The 23,235-nt window shown below is 45.1% G+C and overlaps 1 protein-coding gene across 1 annotated transcript in view; it reads right to left on the reverse strand.

Moving 5' to 3' along the window:
- The window catches only part of POU6F1 (POU class 6 homeobox 1), a 222,811-nt gene that overhangs the window by 192,854 nt on the left and 6,722 nt on the right, over positions 1-23,235 (reverse strand). The gene's annotated exons all lie outside the window — the stretch shown is intronic.

A 23,235-nucleotide genomic window follows, 5' to 3' on the forward strand; every position in this document is an offset into this window, starting at 1 on the left:
TGTAATGTGAATGTAACCTAACTTAATGGAACCTTAGCAAACATGTACACTATATGCAGATGTCATAAATGTCAATAATAATTTACATAGTTAGTATGGTTGGAAAAAGACACATGTCTATTAAGTTCGAAGGGAAGGGGTATGGGTGAATGATGTGGAGGGAATTCTATATCTCAGCATATTGTTACGTTATGCACTCCAGCCGCACACGCTGGCCGTGAGCACATGGTCCCGGTCAGTCACTCACCTGGTGCTTCTCCTGCCCCAGCCTCTGCCTCTCTGCTCTGGCACTCCTGTCCCCATCCCCTAGGGCGCGCACGAGCCAGAGCTTTAATAAGATATAAAGGGCCAGTGCACGCATTAGTGTAATTCACCTGTGGCTCATTGATAAATTCTTCCACCCTCCTCACTTCCCTGGTGGATCTTTGTTGCCTTGTGCCTGAGAGAAAGCATTCCTGAGAGTTGCCTTACCGTGAATCTGATCCTTTGCCCTGTGACTTGACCTTGCTCCTCTGCCGCCTGCCTACTGACTTCCTGCTATGTCCTGACTACGCTACTTTGCCACCTGCCTTGACCTTCTGCTATCCTGACTACGAGCTGCCTTATCCCTCATGTGCCTCGCATCTCCTCAGCTGCCTGTGTGGTGGAGCCGTGCCAGGGGTAGCAACCTGGGTGCCGACTGCTGCAGCAAGTCCATCCCGCTTTGCGGCGGGCTCTGGTGAAAACCAGCAGCACCTTAGACTCCGCTCCCTGGTACGGTCCGAGTCATCTGCCACACAGGTCCAGCGGATCCACATCTGCCAGAGTTCCTGTCTTCTGAAACGTGAGTGTTACAGTAAGATCCGGCCATGGAACCCGCTGAGGTATCCCTGCCGGAAGTCGCGAACTTCCTTCCGTTGTGGTACGTCAGCCACTCCCACCACCAGCTTTCGCAGTGTCTTCTGGCTCCCAGCTATGTCTGCCTTTACCTTCTAAGTATATGGGGATTCCAAGTCATGCAGAGGCTTCGTTACACAGTGCTCCATGCACTTGGAGCTCATGTCTGAACTGTTTCCAAAGGAACATGCGAAGATGGCCTTTGTCATTAGTCTACTGTCTGGAAAAGTCCTGGCCTGGTCTACACCCCTTTGGGACCGCAGAGATCCAGTAACTTCCAACTTGACAGAATTTCTTCTACTTTTCTTGCAGAATTTCGCTGTGTCTTTGAGGAACCCGCACGTACCTCTTCTGCTGAGACGACTTTACTGGACCTATGTCAAGGGAGTTCTTCCGTTGGTGACTATGTGGTTCAATTCCGCACTCTATCCTCAGAACTAGCATGGAATGATGAGGCCTTGTGTGCCACATTCAAAAAAGGACTGTCTAGCAGGATTAAAAATGCCCTTGCTGCACGTGATCTTCCATCTTCTTTGATTGAACTTATCCACCTGGCCACTCATATTGATTTGCGTTTTGCTGAAAGGCAGGAAGAACTGCGCATAGAGAAGGAACCTCTTGCCGAAGAGGCTATGCAAGTGGATCGTTCCCGTCTTACGCAACAGGAGAGATCACGACGACGCAGTGAGAATTTGTGCTTGTATTGTGCTAGCTCCTAACACTTCCTCAAAGACTGTTCTGTTCGTCCACAGTATCCGGGAAAACGCTTGCACCTAGGGCATGTAGGAGAGGTGTCCCTAGGTGTGAATACCACCTTTCCTTGTTTAACTATTTCTGTCTTTGCTTCTACCAAGTCTTCCTTCAGTGTTACAGCATTTTTGGATGCTGGATCAGCAGGTGACTTTATTGATGCTTGTATGGTCAACAAATATCATCTTCCTGTCACTCGGCTTGCCAAGCCCTTGCTCATCTCCTCTGTTAATGGACTGCATGGTTCACTTCCATACTGAATCTCTTGTCATGGAAGTGGGTGTATTTCATAAAGAAAAGATTAAATTCTATGTACTGCCACACTGTATTTCAGAGATTGTTCTTGGCCTTCCTTGGCTGCAACACCATTCTCCGCACCGGAGAACTGGAGAAATTATTCGCTGGGGACAATCCTGTCAAAATCTTTGCGTCCAATCAGTTCAGTCTAAAATTGTTTTTCGTCCTCCTCCTTTACCTGATCTGCCACCACCTTACCAATATTTCTCTGACTTTTTCTGTAAGAAACAGGCTAAGTCTTTTCCTCCACATTGTCCTTACGACTGCCTTATTGATCTTCTGCCTGGTACCACTGCTCCTCGTGGAAGGATATACCCTCTATCGGTTCCTGAGACCAAAGCCATGGGTGAGTATATCCAGGAGAATCTCAAAAAGGGATTTATCTGTAAGTCCTCTTCTCCTGCTGGAGCTGGTTTCTTCTTTGTTGGAAAGAAGGATGCTCACTCCGTCCATGCATTGACTACAGGAGACGTAACAAAATCACGGTCAAGAACCGTTACCCTCTACCTCTTATCTCAGAACTTTTTGACCGTCTACGTTGTGCCATGGTCTTCTCCAAATTGGACTTACGTGGAGAGCATAACCTCATTCGTATCCGCAAGGGAGATAAATGGAAAAAGGCCTTCAATACTCGTGACGGACATTTTGAGTATCTCGTAATGCCATTTGGTCTCTGCAATGCTCCAGACGTTTTTCAAGAGTTTATCAATGATATCTTCTGTGATCTTCTCTACACCGGTGTTGTCGTATACCTAGATGACATCCTGATCTTCTCTTCCAACTTAGAGGAGCATCGTACTCATGTTTGTCTGGTTCTTCAGCGATTACGGAAGAATCATCTCTACGTTAAACTGGAGAAATGCCTGTTTGAGAAATCTAGTCTTCCATTTCTTGGCTACATTGTCTCTCACCAGGGCCTGCAGATGGATCCAGATAAATTGTCTGCAGTATTGGATTGGCCTTGTCCTTGTGCTATTCAACGCTTTCTGGGATTCGCAAACTATCATCGTCAATTTATCCCATATTCCCTGGGATGAATTATCATATAATCATAAGGATTCCGAGTCCACAAGGTGTTCTTCCTTTTTTGTTGTCCTCTTCCTCTCCCAGTCTCCTCCGTTGTGCCTGCTGTTGATGAGCTGGTCCGTGACTTCTCTACCATCTGGCAACAGACCTGACAGTCGTTATCTCAGGCTTCTTCACACATGAAGGCGCAAGCAGATAAAAGTAGAAGACCTCCTCCGTCCTTCTTTCCTGGTGACATAGTGTGGCTTTCATCCAAGTACATCCCCGGTTACAAGCTTGGTCCTCGCTACCTTGGCCCCTTCCAGATTCTACAAAAAATCAAAACATCATCTTAAACCGGTTTTCTCAGAAGAATCTTGTCCCCACACCTGTCTCCGGCTCTTCTGACATCTTCAAGGTTATAGAGATTCTTGCTACCTACAAAAACTGTGAGAGGTAAACAATTTTTTTTGGTCGACTGGGAGGGTTATGGTCCTTAGGAGAGATCTCGGGAGCCTGAGGAGAATATCCTGGACCGTGACCTCCTCAGGAGTTTTCTGACTTGTAAAGGAGGGGGAGACCAAAGGGGGGGTACTGTTAAGTTATGCTGGCCGTGAGCGCATGGTTCCGTTACCTGCTGCTGCCTGCGGGGCTGGTACTCGCATCGCAGGACGCGCCCATATGCGAGTCCCATTCCGTCACTCACCTGGTGCTTCTCCTGCCCTAGCCTCTGCCTCTCTGCTCCGGTGCTTTAAGATTTAAAGGGCCAGTGTGCTCATTAGTGGAATTCACCTGTGGCTCATTGATAAATTCCTCCACCCTCCTCACTTCCCTGCAGGATCTTTATTGCCTTGTGCCTGAGAGAAAGCATTCCTGAGACTTGACTTACCGTGCATCTGATCCTTTGCTCTGTGACTTGAACTTGCTCCTCTACCGCCTGCCTACTGACCTCCTGCTACGTCCTGACTATGCTACTTTGCCAACTGCCTTGACTTTCTGCTATCCTAACTATGAGCTGCCTTATCCCTCCTGTGCCTCGCATCTCCTCAGCCGCCTGTGTGGTCGAGACGTGCCAGGGGTAGCGACCTGGGTGCTGCCTGCCGCAGCAAGTCCATATCGCTTTGCGGCGGGCTCTGGTGAAAGCCAGCTGCACCTTAGACTCTGCTCCCTGGTACGGGCCGAGTCATCTGCCACACAGGTCCAGCGGATCCACATCCACCGGAGTTCCTGTCTTCTGAAACGTGAGTGTTACACATATGCATTAATGTTATTTTGTTCTTCAAATGTACCTAACCCTGTCTTCCTGCTATGACCAGTTCCTGCATAGACTGTTCCATAAATTCACAGTTTTTATGGTAAAAAAAAAGGCTTGTTGCCCCTGGAAACAAAACCTTTTCTTCTCCAGATGGATGGCGTGCCCCCTTGTCTTTTGAGGGGGTTTTTACCTAGACCAGTTTTTCCCCATATTTTTTGACTGGGCCATTTATATACTCAAACCTCATATCTCTTCTTAAAACTAAACAAATGTAATTTTTTTTACCAGTTGTTCCTTGCTTATTAGTTCAGTTGCGTGCCTCTATACCTTTTCTAGCTCCATAATATCCCTTTTATGAACCGGTGCCCAAAACTGAACAGCATACTTCAGTTGAGGCTGTACCAATGCTTTATAAAGAGGTAGTATCGTGTCCCTGTCTCTCAAGTCCATGCCTTTTTTCATACATGCAATATCCTGCTGGGCTTAGAAGCAGCTACTTGACATTGCACGCTTTTCTGTATCCTACAATATTTACAAGTACACTTAGATCCTTCTCTACCAGTGATTCTTCCACTTTAACCTCCCCCCCCCCCCAAAAAAAAAAAAACATATGATGCATGGAGGTTTTTTTTTGTACCCAGATGCAAAACTTTACATTTAACAGTGTGTCCAAGTCAGTTTGTAACTTATGCACATCCTCTGTAGACTGTACCGTACTACAAAGCTTGGTGTCATCTGCAAAGATAGAAACAGAGCTGTTAATCTCAACTTCACTCTTAAGTTATACAAAAGCGGACCCAGTACTGAACATTGGGGTACACTACTGATAACCAGGGACCAGAGGACGAATCATTGACCACAACTTAAGGTACAGTCCTTAAGCCAGTTTTCAATCCAGTTACAAACTAAAATTTCTAAACCTAAAGACCTTAAAGAGTACCTGTCACCAAACTAACTATCCTAAACTAATATACATGTAAAAGTTTAACATTTTTAATGAAACTGATTTACAAACTGTCTTCTTGTTACATAAGGTAACATATATAAAAACTTTTACTTGGTGACAGGTTCCTGCATTATTAGGTACACGTATGTAGTGATTAGGGATGACTTCCCGCATCACCACGTACATGTACCTGATGGAAATAAACTGTCACAGCGCCGCCAGGCACTGTGACAGTTTATTGTGCTCAGCTGTGCTGCATAGCCAAGCATCCCTAAAGTCGGCCAGGGACCAATTGCAGCGGTCCCTGGCCAGCAATTGCTACTAATGGTCCGTCAGTACAGACGGACCCATAGTAGGTATATTGCGGAGGTCTCCTCCTTCACCCTCTCCTCCATCTCTTCACACAGTGAAGTGATTGCAAGAGAGGGGGGCCTCGTTGGAGGAGGCCGCCCGCAGCACTCAGGATCAGAGCTGGACTCCAATCCTGAGTTAACCCTATAGATACTGCGGTCTATGTGACCACAGCATCTATTAGGGTTACAGAGGGAGAGAGCTCCCTCTGTTCCCGATCAGCGCTCTTCAAAGTTAAAGCAGAGCACTGATGGTTGCCATGGCACACAGAGGACTGACAATAACCTCCATTGTCATGGCAACAGAAGCTGATCAGACTCTACTTAAGACAGAGTCTGATCAGCTATCCTATGTCTGTCAGTGTAAAACTGACAAACATAGGCATAAATTAATGGAGTACAGATGTGTACTCCATTGAATTATGTGTATCATAGTAAAAAAAAAAAAAGTGTAAAAAAAAATGTGTAAAACAATTTAAAAAAATGAAAAATATGTGAAAAATATATTAAAAATAATACAATAAAAAAATATATATATATATTATACATATATATGTAAATTTATATTTTTATATTATACACCCAAAAACACACCCTAAAATTGTCCCCCCCATCAACATGTCCCGCAAAAAAAGAGTCCTCACATAATTGCATCAGTGAAAAAATAAAGTTATGGCTCACAGAATATGGCGACTTACAAACATGATTTTTATTTAAATTTTTTTTAACATTCAAAATCAAAGTTTATTAACAGAAAGATAACATACATAGCAGTAGTATAGGCAAGCAATATCCTCAGCTTACTAGCATAGCAGTCATCCATTTTAGTCGTATGGGAGACAAGTAGTCTGGAAGTGTACGTTAGAGGATAACCGCACATTAATAATGAACAATACAACTTAATGTCATTCAACAGTATGCAATCTCAAAGATGAGCATGCTACCAAGTAATGTCCCCACGGGCAGTGGCATATATTCGGAGAGAATTAGGAACTGTCAGTGGATTGAAGGAGAAACCGGGGGTACAGAACTGAAAATAACGTAGTAAGGGGAACAAGACCAGTAGGTCACAACAATATAGATGCTTGGTAGATAACATCACAATATTACTCAGAGACACCTACCTGAGTCCAGGTGGGCCACACGTCCGCCCGAAAGGGTCATACAACATCATGGATGAGTCCCAGAGCGATACACGGGAAGAGGTCCAATTTCCAACAGGAGCGTATGAAGTCAGGTGTTCCTATATTGTGGTGTCTCTAAAAAGGCCAACCAGGAGCTCCAGATCGCCATGTACCTGTCCGTCGCCCCCCGTGAGTCAGCCATCAGCTCCACCATTCGACAGATAAAGAGCACCTCCTTAAACCAGTCAGTCACGGTCGGGGGGGTTTACATCCTTCCACCTTCTCGGGATCACTGCCCTAGCCGCAACTAAAAGGAAATGGGCTAATGGGACGGCAGGATCAATAGCAGGAGTACCTTTGGGTCGTTAAGGTAAGTCACCCCTGTAATGGTGGGAATGTGTGAGACCACTGCTTCCCAGAAGGGACCCAAGGAGGAGCATGCCCACCATATATGGGACATAGTGCCCGGTCCTCCCCCACACCTCCAACAGCATGCCGACACCCCTGGGAACATTTTATGTAGAACAGTCGGTGTCCTGTACCACCTAGAGACGATCTTATAGTTCGTCTCCTGCGCCCGACAGGAGACGGACATTTTATGACAGAGTGTAAATGCCGTAGACCAGTCTGAGCTCGCAAAAGTTGCGCCCAGTTCCTCCTCCCATGCGGCCGCAAACCGAGGCAATCCCTGGGCTGCTATACTCGTGAAACCGCTTTAGTCACAGGGAGGAAGTGCATAGTTCCTCAAACGGGAGGAGTGGCCTGGCCAAGTTGAGGGAGCGACCCTCAGTGTCTACAAAGTGCTTAAGCTGGAGGTATTGCATGTGCCTGGTTGGTGTCCTGTCTTGTTCCGGAACCAAGTCCGTGTAGGGTCGTAATTGAGTCCCGTCCATGAATGTCCTGAGGGGGAGGGTAGGGGAGTCTGTCAAGCCCAAGAACGAGGTTGCCGTTAATCCCGGGGGAAGCGCGGGTTTCCCAATACTGGTGTGAGCGGGCCATCAGTGGTTAGCAGTCCTGAGGAGTGTAAGTGACGTCGTAGTGTTGATAAGAGTTCTTTGGACACCCAGGGCAGAGCGCTAGACATAGCTTGGGGAACTATGTGCGGCGACAGCCACGGTACAGCCTGAACCAGTTGCCCTGCGGTGCTCAGTTCAATAGACACCCATCGTTTGGCGGAGTGGCCATGAAGGAAGTCCAGAAATCGGGTCAGAGTAGCTGCGAGGTAATAGGCTTTACAGTCTGGGACTGCCAGACCACCTGAGTGTTTCCTACGAGTAAGAGTCGCCTTAGAAATCCTCGACGGCCGCCCCGCCCAAACGAATCGGGCGAACGTCCTGTCCAATTTCTTGAAATAGGTGGATGGCAAATCTACAGGGACAGCTTGAAATAGATATAACAACCGTGGGAGTACATTCATCTTAAGAATGTTGATTTTCCCCACCCACGAGAACATGCCCTTTGCCCATTTGTTTAAGTCCCTCTCCAGAGTGGTCAGTAGTGTTAGGAAATTAAGTGAGAAGGCATCAGTTAGTTGGATTGGGACCTGTATCCCCAAGTACTTAATCAATCTCGGCACCCACTGGAAGGGGTGCTCCCTCTGTAAGTTAGGTACCTCCGACTGTGGCAAAGAAACATTAAGAGCCATGCTTTTCGTCATGTTTATTTTATGGTTGCTAAAGTGGGAAAATAATTGGAGTGTACGGGACATCGCTGGCAGGGAGGTGCGAGGAGAGGAAACATACAGTAAAAGATCATCTGCAAAGGCAGAGCACAGGTGCTCCTCGCCCCCTCTGGAATAACCCTTAATATTAGGGTCATTTCTCAGTGCTATCAAGAGGTGCTCCATGCAGATCGTGTACAGTAGTGGGGAAAGAGGGCAGCCCTGACGCGTGCCGTTGCGGATCTTAATCGTCGAGGAGAGGGACCCGTTAACCCTCACCCTGGCCTGTGGATCTTTGTAGAGTGCACCCACCCTACCCAACATAGAGGGGCCCAAACCTAACTGCGCCAGAGAGCCCTCCAGAAACCGCCAGCCCACCTGGTCAAACGCCTTCTCGGCATCTAATGAGGGTAGCATCAAGGGAGTGCGATCCGATTTGGTGCCATGTATAACCGTAAATGCTCGGACTGTGTTGTCTCTAGCCTCCCTCGTTCTCACGAAGCCGAACTGATCAGGGTGGACCAGAGGCCCCAAGATAGCTGCCAGGCGATCAGCCAATAACTTGGCGAATAGTTTGATGTCTGTGTTTAGGAGTGAGATGGGTCGGTAGCTGGCACAGAGATTGGGGTCCCTACCTTCCTTGGGGATAACCGTGATGGTGGCTGAGAGAGGCCGACGGGAACCCTACTTCGTGGGAGATGCTGTTGAAAGCTTGGCAGAGCACAGGGAGCAGCTCAGCCCTCAATGATTTGAAAAATTTAGCCGTGTAGCCATCTGGCCCCGTGCTCTTCCCAGCTGGGAGGTCAGTGATTGCTCTGGAAAGTTCCTCTTCAGTGAATGGAGCTTCCAGCAAATCAATGTCTGTGACTGACAACCAGGGAAGGGCGGTTTGTTGCAGGTATTCCGACAGGGAAATCTGTGGGAGAGGGGCGGGCGGACAGGGGGTAGGAGTCGGTAGATTATAGAGGTCAGTGTAGTACCTCTCAAATGCAATCAGGATGTCAGAGGTAAGGTGCGATTTCTCACCCCGAGGCGTCGTTATGGATGGGATGTACAATGCCGCCCTTACAAACATGATTTTTACAAAAATAGTTTTTATGCTATAAATGAACTAAATTATATTTTAAAAAAAGTATATAAACTTGGTATTGCCATAATTGTATCAACCTGCAGAGTAAAGTAATCATGTCATTTATACTGCATGATGAACCAACTTAATTTTAATAAAAACAACTGCAGAATAGATTTTTTTTTATTTATTCCACCTCATAAAAAGTAATCAAAAAAAGATCAGTGTCACATGTTCCCCAGAATGGTACCAATAAAAGCGTCAATTTGTCTACCAAAAATATTCTTGCACCCCAAGGCCTCTGCAACTTCATATGATGCCAACAAATTATCCTAAACTAAAAGGAGGCCCCCAAATCCACACAGCATGCCTTCATGTCTGAGGCCTGTGTAAGAGACACGTAGCGCACAAAGGCCACATATGGGATATTTCTAAATACGTCAGAATACGAGAAATAAATCTTGAGTTGCATTTCTCTGTCAACACCTGCTGTGTTACAGAAAAAAAATGGATTAAAATGAAAGATCTATAAAAAATTTAAATTTTAAAATTCCGCCCCCACTTTGCCTTTATTTCTAATAAACTTCTTTAAGGTTATTCTGACTATTTTAAGGGGTGCAGTTTTTAAAATGGGGTGATTTATCAGGGTAACATACAGGCCCCTCAATTCTACTTCAGAACTGAACTGTTCCCTGAAAAATTAGATTTAGAAATTTTCTTGAAAATCTGGAAAATTGCTGCTAAAGTTATAAACCTTCTAACATTCTAAAAAAGTAAAAGAATGTTTATCAAATGATGGGAACATAAAGTAGACATATTGTAAATGTGAATTAATTATTAATTTGGTGCGACATGACTATTTGTCGTACGAGCAGAAAATGTAAAATTTAGAAAAATGCAAACATTTCCCTTTTTTCGCAAAATTTTGGAGTTTTTCACAAAAAACGCAGAATATATCAACATTTACCACTATTGTAAAGTACAATATGTCACGAAAAAAATCTGAATCACTTTCATAAGTAAAAGCATGCTAGTTTATGAAAATTTGCCTTGGTCATTAAGGTCAAAACAGGCTAAGGAGGCCGGGTCCGCAACGTAATAACGTCACCAGAAAGCGAGGCCCGGACACCGGAGAAGATGCGGAAGAAGCCCGAGGATCCCAAAGAAGACACCGGAGCAGCGGGACAGCATCGGGAGCCCCTGGGACAGCATCGGGAGCGGTGAGGATGCGGTCTGGACAGGTGAGTATTAAATGCACTTTTTACATTGCATGAATCCCTCAACATACGATGGATTCGACAAACGATGGGTTGTTTGGAACAAATTACCATCGTATGTTGAGGGATCACTGTACATATTTTACTGATTTCTTATAAAACTCTTGGGTGTAATCTATTTGGTCCAGGAGCTTTGCATACATTCCCTTTATTTAATTTACATATCTACATTAAGCCAGTTCAGTACATTATATTATGTGTTACCACCAGAAAATCCTCAGCAAATTGTGTAGATTTTAGTGCAGATTTAGTTCTGCTGTCAGGGTGTCCACACACAGAACCAAAGTGTAGCATGAAAGAACTAATCTAGGATTCTTTTGCACCAAGGAACTGGATGCCTATTGGTTCAAGCTCCTTGTCCAGATAGCAGACCAATCTAAAAGTGGAGGGATACCCACCTTGATGCGCCAGCAGGAAGCATCTCAGCAAAGCCAAGATTGGTATTGGATCCTGTACCATGTCAACAGAAAGTCACCTCAGTTACACCTCTGAAAAGATCCGGATCAGTGAGAACTATTTGGACTTGCACTAGAAAATCCCACACTTTATAAGATCTTAAGATTTCTAAGATATCCTACAGAGTAAAGTAGGGCTATACTGTAATGTAGACTTACATGAGACTGCAACACCACTTGTAGCATCGTTGACAAAACCACTTGTGACATCTCTGAGTAATACTACAAGTCCCAACAGACCCCAGGGGATGCCACAGATACCTAGCTCTTTTATTTCCCTTTAATTGCATCAGAATTAGCATCAATTACTCTCGCAGTATTTCTTACCGATAGTGGATACACATTTTAAAATATTTAAAGACTTCGTCTGTTACGGGGTTAATATAAAACTTACCAGTTTTATCTTCACTGTGTCCAGCATCACCACTCTGGTCCCCCCACTGTCTTTGTTTGCTTCCCTGTAGTGATTACCTTCAATGGTCTTAGTGGTCCTATAATAACTACTTCAGAGGTCACTGGCTTGCTGCAGGTGCCTGGCACATCATGAGAAGGGAAAGTATGACATATTCTGCAGAGCTTGTGCTGACGATATCTGACTACTCCTGGGGATGCAACTGGGAAAACCCATTATTTCATGAGTTATCAATCAAAAGGAAAATAAGAGTCTCCCATTTTCTTCATGCGGTTCAAACTGGGGTTAGCTTTACATGTTAATGTGCACATGCTCTATTGCACTGGCTTGCTGCATGTGGGGGACACTGCCGCCTAATATGTGGGGGACACTGCCCCCTACCAAGTGGAGGACACTGCCGACCACCATGTGGGGGACACTGCCGCCTAATATATGGGGGACACTGCTGCCTACCATGTGTGAGACACTGCCACCTAATATATGGAGGACACTGCAGCCTACCATGTGGGGTAAACTGCCACCTAATATGTGGGGGACACTGCCGCCTAATATATGGGGGACACTGCAGCCTACCATGTGGAGGAGTAAATGATAGGTCGGCACTGCAATAGAGAAATTTTACGGCAGCTAGCGGACAGAAATACATATGAGCCTGTGGACAAAGATCCACTACCACATATAAATAATTTTTTTTTGATGTGATACCAAAAAGAAATTCCAAAATATGGGCATAATAAATGAGAAGTTGAGTAAATATTTACAACACAGCAATCCCATTACATCTGTCTAAAATCCACAGTTACTTAATCCACCAGGACGCCCAATAGTGGCATCAGTGGACTCAGTACTTTCACCTTTATCAATAGTACTTGAAAAAACACCATTGGTTAAGAATACACCAGCCTTTTTACTGGACACTACTGATTTCCTCAACACCATTTCTATGGGCAAAAACATTACAGATGACACATTATTAGTCACGATTGATGTAGTAAGGATGTGATTGTGGTACTTGTGACCGTCTGCAGGCATCCTCCATTGTATGCAATTTTTGCTGGGCATATCGCCCTTAGCAACGGGTGACAAGTGCAGGACCTCCACCCCAGTGAAGGTGCACAACTGCACTTGGGGTTGAGTTTCCTGCTATAGCCATGTCCAGCAAATATAAGCCGGCAAGCGTCTTTTAAGGCTTATACCAATGCGCCCTTTTTTCTTATTGGGTAGCGTTGGGGGTTTCAACTGTGAGGCCTGCTATATATAGACCAGCAAGGGTGGGGCTTGTAACCTGTCTCCCCCCTCCCATTGTATGTGTGGCTAGTTCACACTGGAGGCGACTGGGGAGCAGTCTGCAAGTTGGACCTTAGGCTGCTATATATCTGGTTCCTGGTTCTATGTATCTGGCCAGTTAAAAAAGGTTAGTGGTTAGGTCCCGCATCACATGAGAAACCTTGGCGTGGTGTGCGGGCTCAGGTATGTCCTTCATATAAGGATATACTGGCTAATGTCTCATTTTTACATCAGTTTTGAGGATTAGCTAATATCATTGTATATATTTACCACAGGATTGAAACCCCACTCTTGTCCATAGGTGCGGGTCCTCTACCCCATTGTATGTGTGCACAATTGCACTTGGGGTTGAGCACCTGTTATCACTTTGAGACTACGTTGTTTTGTTTTTTTGATGTAGTAAGCCTCTATACTTCTATTGAACATAATAAAAGGAATAGAAGCAACAGCATGGTTGTTACAAGAGAGCCAATACACCAATGACCAGAACGACTTCTTTATGGATATTTTAAATATAGTGTTGAGGGAAAGTTATTTTCTTTTTGAAGATTGTTTCTACATACAGCCCAGAGTATCGTCGATAGGGGCGAATGTGGCCCCCCCGTATGCAAATGCATATATGTCTCTATTCGAAGAAAGATTCATCTACAGTAATGACCTATATATCCGACATGCAAAAATGTGGAGACGGTTTATAGATGATATCGTATGCATATGGGAGGGGCCACATTCGTCCTTGGAAACATTTCTCTCGTACATTAACAACATATGGGAGGAGTAAAAATTTACTAGGATTGTCGAAACACACCTCACCTTATTTTCTCACTCTCCTGACTCCTAGCGGTTTGCGTCCTCTAGATGACCTACTAGGTGATACACCCCCCACCTTTATGCATTTCTTTCAATACACCCAATTGCGTCACTTTTATTTGAAGCATCACCATACACTCCATCTCCATCGCTCTCTGTCCCCATTCGAGAAGCTATGCACATCTGGCTCTCGTCCGACCTGTCCAATTAGTAGTATTTACTCACTTATCCTTGATGAACTCAGTAATGGCCCTTTACCATATAAGAGGGGTTGGGAGAGAGAACTGATGACTCAATTCTCAGATGAGGAATGGAACAGAGCCCTACGCTACTGCCATAAAGTATCTACCTCCTGAAAGGCCCAAGAAACTAACTTCAAAATCCTAACCAGGTGGTATCGGGTCCCGGCTCTACTATCCAAGTTTTTGCCGGGGACCCCAGATGTGTGTTGGAGATGTGGAGAGACGGGGGGCACCATGACTCACATATGGTTGAAATGCCCAAGACTCTGCACCTTCTGGACCCAGGTGCTGGATGTGATCCATAGATTAACATCCATAAGATTGGATATGGACCCGGGACACTTAATACTATCCATTCTCCCCCCCCCCCTCCTCCCTAAATGGCCCGCTCAACTAGCTAGATTTATGTTACTAGCGGCTAGGACAGTCATTCCTAGACTGTGGAAATCCACTTCCCCACCCTCTTTCTCATCGTGGCTGCGATAACTCTTGCATCTCCATAGGATGGAGGAGTTAATAGCTGATTCCAGACGATCAATGGACAGGCACCATCTGATCTGGGGACCTTGGGTCTCTTTCATGTCCTCCCCTGAATATAGGTCTATAAGTCTGGAACCCCCGGGGCCCCCGAGTTGACTGCAAATTTGAGGGATGCTCACGCCCTTCTATTCCTCACTATCTAATACCTACCTGAAATCGACACGCCATGTCAGAGAGTCTTAGCCTGTGAGGTAAACCTTCTCCTTCCTATACCCTTGTTCTTCGCTCTCATTTGCTGCCTTCTACTCTCACTTTCTTTTCATTTGTCTATCTTTCTTTCTACCCCACCTTTCTTTTCTTTCTGTCCTCTTTAACTCCTTGATGCAGCGCTCCATCATACCTACTCAGTTGAGATCAGGCAGGGACAGTCCCTCGCTACCCTTACTGTGGAGCTTACATTGCATATGATTAGGATTCTTTTTACGGTTCTTGATACACATGTATTTCTTGCTTATCTTATCCTGTGTGTTAGACTATACATGTGCCTTGCACTGTGTTCATACTGTTTATACTGTATTTTTTGGAATATTTACAATAAACTTCTACTGTTTAAAAAAAAAATATTTACTAGGACAGTGGACAACAAACAGGTTCACTTTTTGGACACAACTCTGATGAAAGAGGGACAATAAAGAGGGACTCACCACTGATCTTGTCAGGAAAACAACTGACAGGAATAGCATATTACATTATACGAGTGCACACCCGCCTAGTATCAAGAGATCCATTCCCTACTCACAAAAACAACAAATAAATAGAATAGTTAAAGACCCTGAAGTGAGAGTGGAAAGACAGAATGAATTGCGAAATAAATTCAGACAGAGAGGGTATCCAGACAGAATCTTTGATGCCATCCCAGAAAATAGGGATAGAAAAGAAAGAGCAAGTGAGAAGAGAGTCCCCTTTGTGAGAACATACCATCCATTAATACATAAGATTGACGGAATAATACATACTGTATATATATATATATATATATATATATATATATATATATATTGTGAGGGGTGGACTGACTTATGTGAGATACTGTATATATAAAGTGAGGAGTTGACTGACTTATGTGAGATACTGTATATATAATGTGAGGGGTGGACTGACTTATGTGATATACTGTATATATAATGTGAGGAGTGGACTGACTTATGGGAGATACTGTATATATAATGTGAGGGGTGGACTGACTTGTGTGAGATACTGTATATATAATGTGAGGAGTGGACTGACCTGTCTGAGATACTGTATATATAATGTGAGGAGTGGACTGACTTATGTGAGATACTGTATATATAATGTGAGGAGTGGACTGACTTATGTGATATACTGTATATAATGTGAGGAGTGGACTGACTTATGTGAGATACTGTATATATAATGTGAGGAGTGGACTGACTTATGTGATATACTGTATATATAATGTGAGGAGTGGACTGACTTATGTGAGATTCTGTATATATAATGTGAGGGGTGGACTGACTTATGTGAGATACTGTAAATATAATGTATGGGGTGGACTGACTTATGGGAGATACTGTATATATAATGTGAGGAGTGGACTGACTTATGTGTAAACTGTATATATAATGTGAGGAGTGGACTGACTTATGTGATATACTGTATATATAATGTGAGGAGTGGACTGACTTATGTGAGATTCTGTATATATAATGTGAGGGGTGGACTGACTTATGTGAGATACTGTAAATATAATGTATGGGGTGGACTGACTTATGGGAGATACTGTATATATAATGTGAGGGGTGGACTGACTTATGTGAGATACTGTATATATAATGTGAGGAGTGGACTGACTTATGTGATATACTGTATATATAATGTGAGGGATGGACTGACTTATGTGAGATACTGTATATATAATGTGAGGGGTGGACTGACTTATGTGAGATTCTGCAGATGACAGATATGAGATATACAGGGCCGGATTAACGTAGGGGCGGATGGAGCGGCAGCTCCAGGCCCCTGCGTTAAAATAGACCCAGTGTCTCTGACGCCTTTGCTTCTTACTACACCACTCTATATAATCTCTCCGCTTCTGAACCTAATGCTCTTCCTACTTCTGCCTCGATCTAGTATCTTTGCCCTCCCTCTCTGACTCAGCTTTGGCTACTCTTTCTCTCCCCTTCTCCACGGCAGAGGTGCTTGATGCGATCGGGACGTTGAATGGGACTAAATCCCCAGGCCCTGATGGGTTGATAAATGAGTTTTACAAAACACATAGCCTTGAGATTGCCCCCCACCTCACTACTGTCTTCAACTATATAGCCTCGACGGGTACGATCCCATCAGAAATGTTGGATTCTACCATAGTCACACTCCCCAAACCCAGGAAGCCCCCTACTGAGCCTACTCATTTCCGCCCTATCTTGCTCCTTAACACAGACCTCAAATTGTACTTTAAGTTGTGTGCTGTCCGTTTGGCCGATATACTTCCATCACTGGTACACGCTGACCAGGTCGGCTTTGTGAGGGGCCGACAGGCCTCGGATGGTACAAGGAGAGTGCTAAATATACTAGCAGCTGCTCATCAAAGTCGAACGCCTTATCTGCTCCTCTCTCTGGATGCGGAGAGGGCGTTCGACCGGGTTCACTGGTGGTATTTAAGGGGAGTGTTATTTAAATTTGGCTTTCCCACTTCTGTTATTACCGCAATTATGGCCCTTTACTCCGCCATCGGCGAGGGTTTTCACGTCGGGTGCCCTGTCATCTCCGTTCACTATCACCAACAGCATCCATCAGGGGTGTCCCCTCTCGCCCGTCCTGTTTACTCTTGTGATGGAGCCGTTTGCTGAACACGTACGTTGTCACCCCACGATCACAGGTGTTAAGGTGGGGAATGATGTTCATAAGATAAGTCTTTTGGCAGATGACGTCCTGATCGCATTGGCCAACCCTCTCCTTTCCCTGCCCTGCGTACTGTCTCTAATAGCCGACTTTAGCGCAGCTAGCCTGTACAAACTTAACATCTCAAAATCGACTGTTCTTCAGCTGAGCCATCCTTATATTCTATCCCTCTCACAGGGGTTTTCTTTCAAATGGGCCTCCACTGATATTACTTATCTAGGGGTCTTTCTCACTCCCTCTCCGCTAGTATCCTCTAATCTTTCTTCCCTATCTGCTCAACTAACTCGAGATCTTCAACTTTACTCACGCTTTCCTCTTTCTTGGTGTGGCCGCATTGCCGTGGTCAAGATGTTCCTGCTGCCTTGCATTCTTTACCTGTTTTTCGCACCTTACCTATCAAGTTCCCCCTCTCCTCTATTAGGAGAATCCAATCTCAGCTAATGAGTTTTATCTGGCAGGGGTCTAGGGCGAGAGTTTCGGCTAGATTGCTGTACCTTCCTACACATATGGGAGGCTTAGGTTGCCCTGACCTACTTAACTACTACAGAGCGGCGCATTTAGTTTTCTTACAGCAGTGGTGGAGGGGTGATTCCAATGCCCGCTGGATGTCTATGGAAAGGGAAATAATGGGGGTGCCCTCTCTACATTGCCTCCTGTGGTCAGTGGCGATTAACAAATCTACTGTAGCAACCTTTAGTCCCACGATAACAGCTACTCTGAACATGTGGCTCTTCATTCTATCTTCTAAGATGCTTTCCCTTGTCTCTTTCCGGTCTACTCCACTCTCTCTTTTATCTCTCCTTCTTCCACACATTTCCTTCTCCAATTGGGTGGATAGTGGCGTTACTTGCCTGGGAGACATCTCTGACCAGACATCCCTGGGCACATTTGAGTTCATTAGATCTAGATACCACATACCAGTTAGGGACTTTTTCAAATTCCTACAATTGCGTCACTTTATTTCTTATCATGCTTGGCCGTCTGAGTCGGCCCCTAGACCATTTAACGCTTACTTCCTCCACCACTCTGGTGCCAGGGGTGGGATCTCGATTTCGTACAAAGCACTGCAGTCCTCACTGGCACCAGAGTCGTTCCCATTTCAGGCTGCTTGGGAGAGGGATCTGGGCATTTCTATTAGTGGTGAACAATGGCAAGAGGTCTATTCTATTCCGTTGAAACTCTTTAAATGTAGCACTCACTTAGAGTCTGCCCGTAAAATGTTATACAGGTGGTATTACACTCCCGAACACCTGTCCCATATCTATAGCACTGTTAGCCCTAATTGTTGGAGGTGTGGGCTCGTTCCTACATATATGGTGGACTTGTGACTCAATTGCTCCTTTCTGGGACTCAATATTCACATTTATCTCCAAGCTTATATCTCACGTTCCCACGAAAGATCCAGGCATGGCACTGCTTGCGCTCAACCTGATGGACTTACCTGCGGATTCTCGAACCATCATCTTCCATGTTCTTTCAGCTGCTCGTACCTCCATAGCGGCTCTCTGGAAATCTCAGGAGGTCCCTGATATTTCTGTTGTGAAAGCAAGGGTGGAATACTCTTGCTCCATGGAACGTCTTATAGCTAACCGTAAGGGACGTGAACTATGTTTCCTTATAAGCTGGGACTACTGGTTGAACGCAAATGAGCCTAATGGTTTGACAACCACTTAGAGTTGGTGTATGTATGCATTAAGATTTGACGCTGTACCCTGGTTGCTTGCCCAGCGTAGCTTTTGATGCATGATTAAGATCTTCTGCTATGTTATGATATGGAACACTGTACTGTGCATTTTGGTGTACCTTATATTCCTCTATCTTTTGTCCTCCTTATTATTTTTGCTTTTTGCTTTACTCCTACCCCTACCCCCTTTCCCCCCCCCCCCATTTTTTTTGTACCTTGTTGTTTTTGTTCTCACTGTTCTATTTGAATTCCAATAAACAAATTTATGGATAAAAAAATAGACCCAGCGGCCCACACAAACGGCTCGCACAGACCGACCGGCGCCTGCGACAACAATGTTAACAGCATTTAGGCCACCACCGCAACTCCCTGCTCTCCGGCCCCGACCGCAGGGAGTGAAGTTTAAAAATAAAAAACATTTCCTGCAGGCCCCAGCGCTGCGTCCGACTAGCCCCTGCTGCCCCTTTAAGAGAGGGGGCTGATGGGGCTGGTCATGTGCCAAAGACATTGCAGCTTATTAGTTAATAGTCCCTGCCTGCCCGACCACTCCCCCGGCTGCTCACCGCAGAGCTGAAGAGAGATGGCAGAGAGAAACACTGCCTCACAGCTGTACAGCCTCTGCGGTCTGGATCTTCACTCCATGTGGGCGGAGCTCCGTCCAGTCTGGCAGTCTCCAACCTGCAGAGGCGGCCATCAGTGCAAAAAAGAAGGTCAGAAGGTGACGAGCTCTGTAGTTAAGTCCCAGTGGCCGGGCCTGGCTCAGGCTGCATTCATTATTAAGCAAGCAAGGTCAGTCACTAACTGTATACCAGTGACTGTGCCCTATACTAGTCAATCTATCTATCTATCTCTATATCTATCTCTACACACACACACATATACAGACATATACATATTAGTATATGCAGTATGGGACAGCCAGAGAACACAGCACAGTCATTGATATACTGCAGTGTTTCCCAACCAGGGTGCCTCCAGCTGTTGCAAAACTACAACTACCAACATGCCCAGACAGCCCTTTGCTGTCTGGGAGTTGTAGTTTTTCAACAGCTGGAGTCACCCTGGTTGGGAGACACTGATATACAGTGACATCATACTGCGGGGCTATTTACATCAACTGTGCTGTACACACTTTCCTGGCTGGTATATATATGCATATAAACATATGAATATATATAGTAGCAAGGGCAGTGGGTGCAGCAAAGTCGATGTATATATAACCCCACAGTATGATGTCACTGTTCTCGCTGGCCTATGCTGGCCTATACATGGGGACTTAAAAAGTGTAAAAAAAATAAAATTATAATAATAATAATAATAATAATAAAAAAAAGTGATTTAACCCCTTCCCTAATAAAAGTTAGAATCACTCCATTTTCCCATAAAAAATTGTAAAAAACAAACAAACCTATAAACATATGTGGTATCGCCACATGCGAAAATGTCTGAACTGATAAAATATAATGTTAATTAAGTTACACAGTGAAAGGCGAAAGTGTGAAAAAATATCCAGAAGTGCACATTTTTTGTCACTTCATATACTAGAAAAAAAAGAACACACAAACAAACAGGTGCCATCAAAATAAAAATGGTCCTGATAAAAACTTCAGATCACAGCGCAAAAAATGAGCCCTCATATCGCCTTGTATGCGGAAACATAAAAGGGTTGTAGGGGGGAGAAGAGACACTTTAAAGCATACTCATTTTTGTCCCAAAAGAATTTTTTTTAAAGTAGTTAAATAGAAATAACCTAAATAAATTGGGTATCATTTCAATCGTATGGACCTACAGAATAAAGATTGAGTCTTTTTACCGAAAAGTGTACTGCGTAGAAACGGACACCCCCCAAAAGTTGCAAAATGGTGGGGTTTTTTTCAATTTTGCCCTCACAGGACACTAGTTACCCCCCTGATCTAATCTCTACCCTGCCACCACTTGAGATTGGTGCTGCAACAACAGCGCAACTCACAGCCGATCGGATCAGTATGTGAAGTCTGCAGAAAATGATGCAGGGGCTTCATGTTCGAGTTCCGCCTAAGGCCTCCCAAATTCTAGAGCTGCCTCTGGTTAACAGTAAAAGAGTGTTGGCCCTGCGATGTCCCAGGCCGGTGCAGTGCTGTGGATTGCAATTTGCTTTAGAATGTAATGGAGTTACTCAGCAGTTTTCCCTGCTCTAGCGCTCTGCCTCCATTACATTCTATGACACTCGCACACCACCCCCCAACCATTGGTTACTGCGGGGGCTGGGGGGGGGTGAGTGTCACGTGACATATTTAATACTCACGCATCGCAGCTCGCGGCAGTCTCACTTGGGCTATCACAGGGTGAGGATCTCTCCCTGTGATAGCCTGAAGCTGCACGGAGCTCTCATAGCCTATAAAACGGAGCTCTCATCGGCAATAAAACAGTAAAAGTATTAGCTTCTGTGGTTAGATTACGAATCGGGCCACAGAAGCTAATACTTTTACTGTTTTATTGCCGATCGCCAGCGCTATCGGGATCCCTATGCCTGATAGCGCTGACAACCGCTTGCCTCCCTGTCCGCTGCTCTACTCCCCGTCCCCTGATAACTCTCAGGGAATGGGGAACAGAAAGTAGAGCAGCGGGCACAGCTAAAGTAGTGCTGCGCATGCGCGGCATAGGTAGGTAGATTAGTGTAGGTTGTAATTTAGCATAGTTTATGCACCACAACTCCCAGCATGGGAGTTGTAGTTTAGGACAACAACTCCCAGCATGCCCAGACAGCTAAAGGCTGTCCAGGCATGCTGAGAGTTGTAGGTTAGGACTACAACTCCCAGCATGCCCAGACAGCTAAAGGCTGCCCAGGCATGCTGGGAATTGTAGTTTAGCTTAAATTAGACAGCAAAAGGACTACAACTCCCAGCATGCCCGGACAGCTAAAGGCTGTCCAGGCATGCTGGGAGTTGTAGTTTAGCTTAGATTAGACAGCGAAGGGACTACAACTCCCAGCATGACCAGACAGCTTAAGGCTGCCCAGGAATGCTGGGAGTTGCAGTTTAGGACTACAACTTTCAGCATGCCCAGACAGCTAAAGGCTGCCCAGGCATTCTGGGAGTTGTAGTTTAGCTTAAATTAGACAGCAAAAGGACTACAACTCCCAGCATGCCCAGACAGCTTAAGGCTGCCCAGGCATGCTGGGAGTTGTAGTTTAGCTTAGATTAGACAGCGAAGGGACCACAACTCCCAGCATGCCCACATGGCTGAAGGCTGCCCGGGCATGCTGGGAGTTGTAGTTTAGCTGATGGGACCACAACTCCCAGCATGCCCAGACAGCTGAGGGCTGCCCAGGTATGCTGAGAGTTGTAGTGCAGTGAAGGGACAACAACTCCCAGCATGCCCAGACAGCTGAAAGCTGCCTGGGCATGCTGGGAGTTGTAGTGCAGTGAAGTCACCACAACTCCCAGAATGCCCAGACAGCTAAAGGCTGCCCAGGCATGCTGGGAGTTGTAGTTCTACACAGGTATAAAGTAGTTAGTGTAGTGTTAATGGGATTTTAGCGTAGTTAGCGTAGCGTTAGCTCAATTTTAGCGTAGCTTTAGTTTAGTGTTAGCGCAGTTTTACAGTTTTTAGCGTAGCATAGTGTTAGCGCAGTTGTAGCGTATTTAGCATAGCGTAGTGTTAGCGCAGTTGTAGCGTAGCTTAGTGTTAGCGCAGTTTTAGTGTATTTAGCATAGCTTAGTGTTAGTGCAGTTTGTGTATTTAGCGTAGTGTTAGCGAAGTTTTAGTGTATTTAGCGAAGCTTAGTGTTAGCGCAGTTTTAGTGTATTTAGCGTAGTGTTAGCGCAGTTTTAGTGTATTTAGCTTAGCTTAGTGTTAGTGCAGTTTGTGTATTTAGCGTAGTGTAGGTTAGCGCAGTTTTAGCGTAGAGTAGCTTAGTGTTAGTGCAGTTTTAGTGTATTTAGCGTAATGTAAGCGCAGTTTTAGCGTATTTAGCGTAGCTTAGTTCTAGTGCAGTTTTAATGTATTTAGTGTAGTGTAGCGTTAGCACAGTTTTAGCGTATTTAGCGTAGCGTATTGTTAGCGTAGTCTTAGAGTAGTGAGTGCAGTGTAGTCTCGGAGTAGTTAGCATAGTGTAGTGTTAGTTAGCATAGTTGGAGTAGTTGTACACGGGTCTAGTGTAGCTAACTTAGTTTTACAGGCAGATGAAGTGTAGTTTAGAGAGTTTAGCGTGGGGTGTAGCTTAGCTTAGTCATAAAGTGAAGGGGCTACAACTCCCAGCATGCCCAGACAGCCAAAGGCTGTCCGGGCAGGATGGAAGTTGTAGTTTTGCAAAAGTAGCAGAGGCAGTTGCACTCTGCTACGTAAATGTAGTA

This window comes from Hyla sarda, chromosome 2, assembly GCF_029499605.1.
Source record: "Hyla sarda isolate aHylSar1 chromosome 2, aHylSar1.hap1, whole genome shotgun sequence".
Lineage (NCBI taxonomy): Eukaryota > Metazoa > Chordata > Amphibia > Anura > Hylidae > Hyla > Hyla sarda.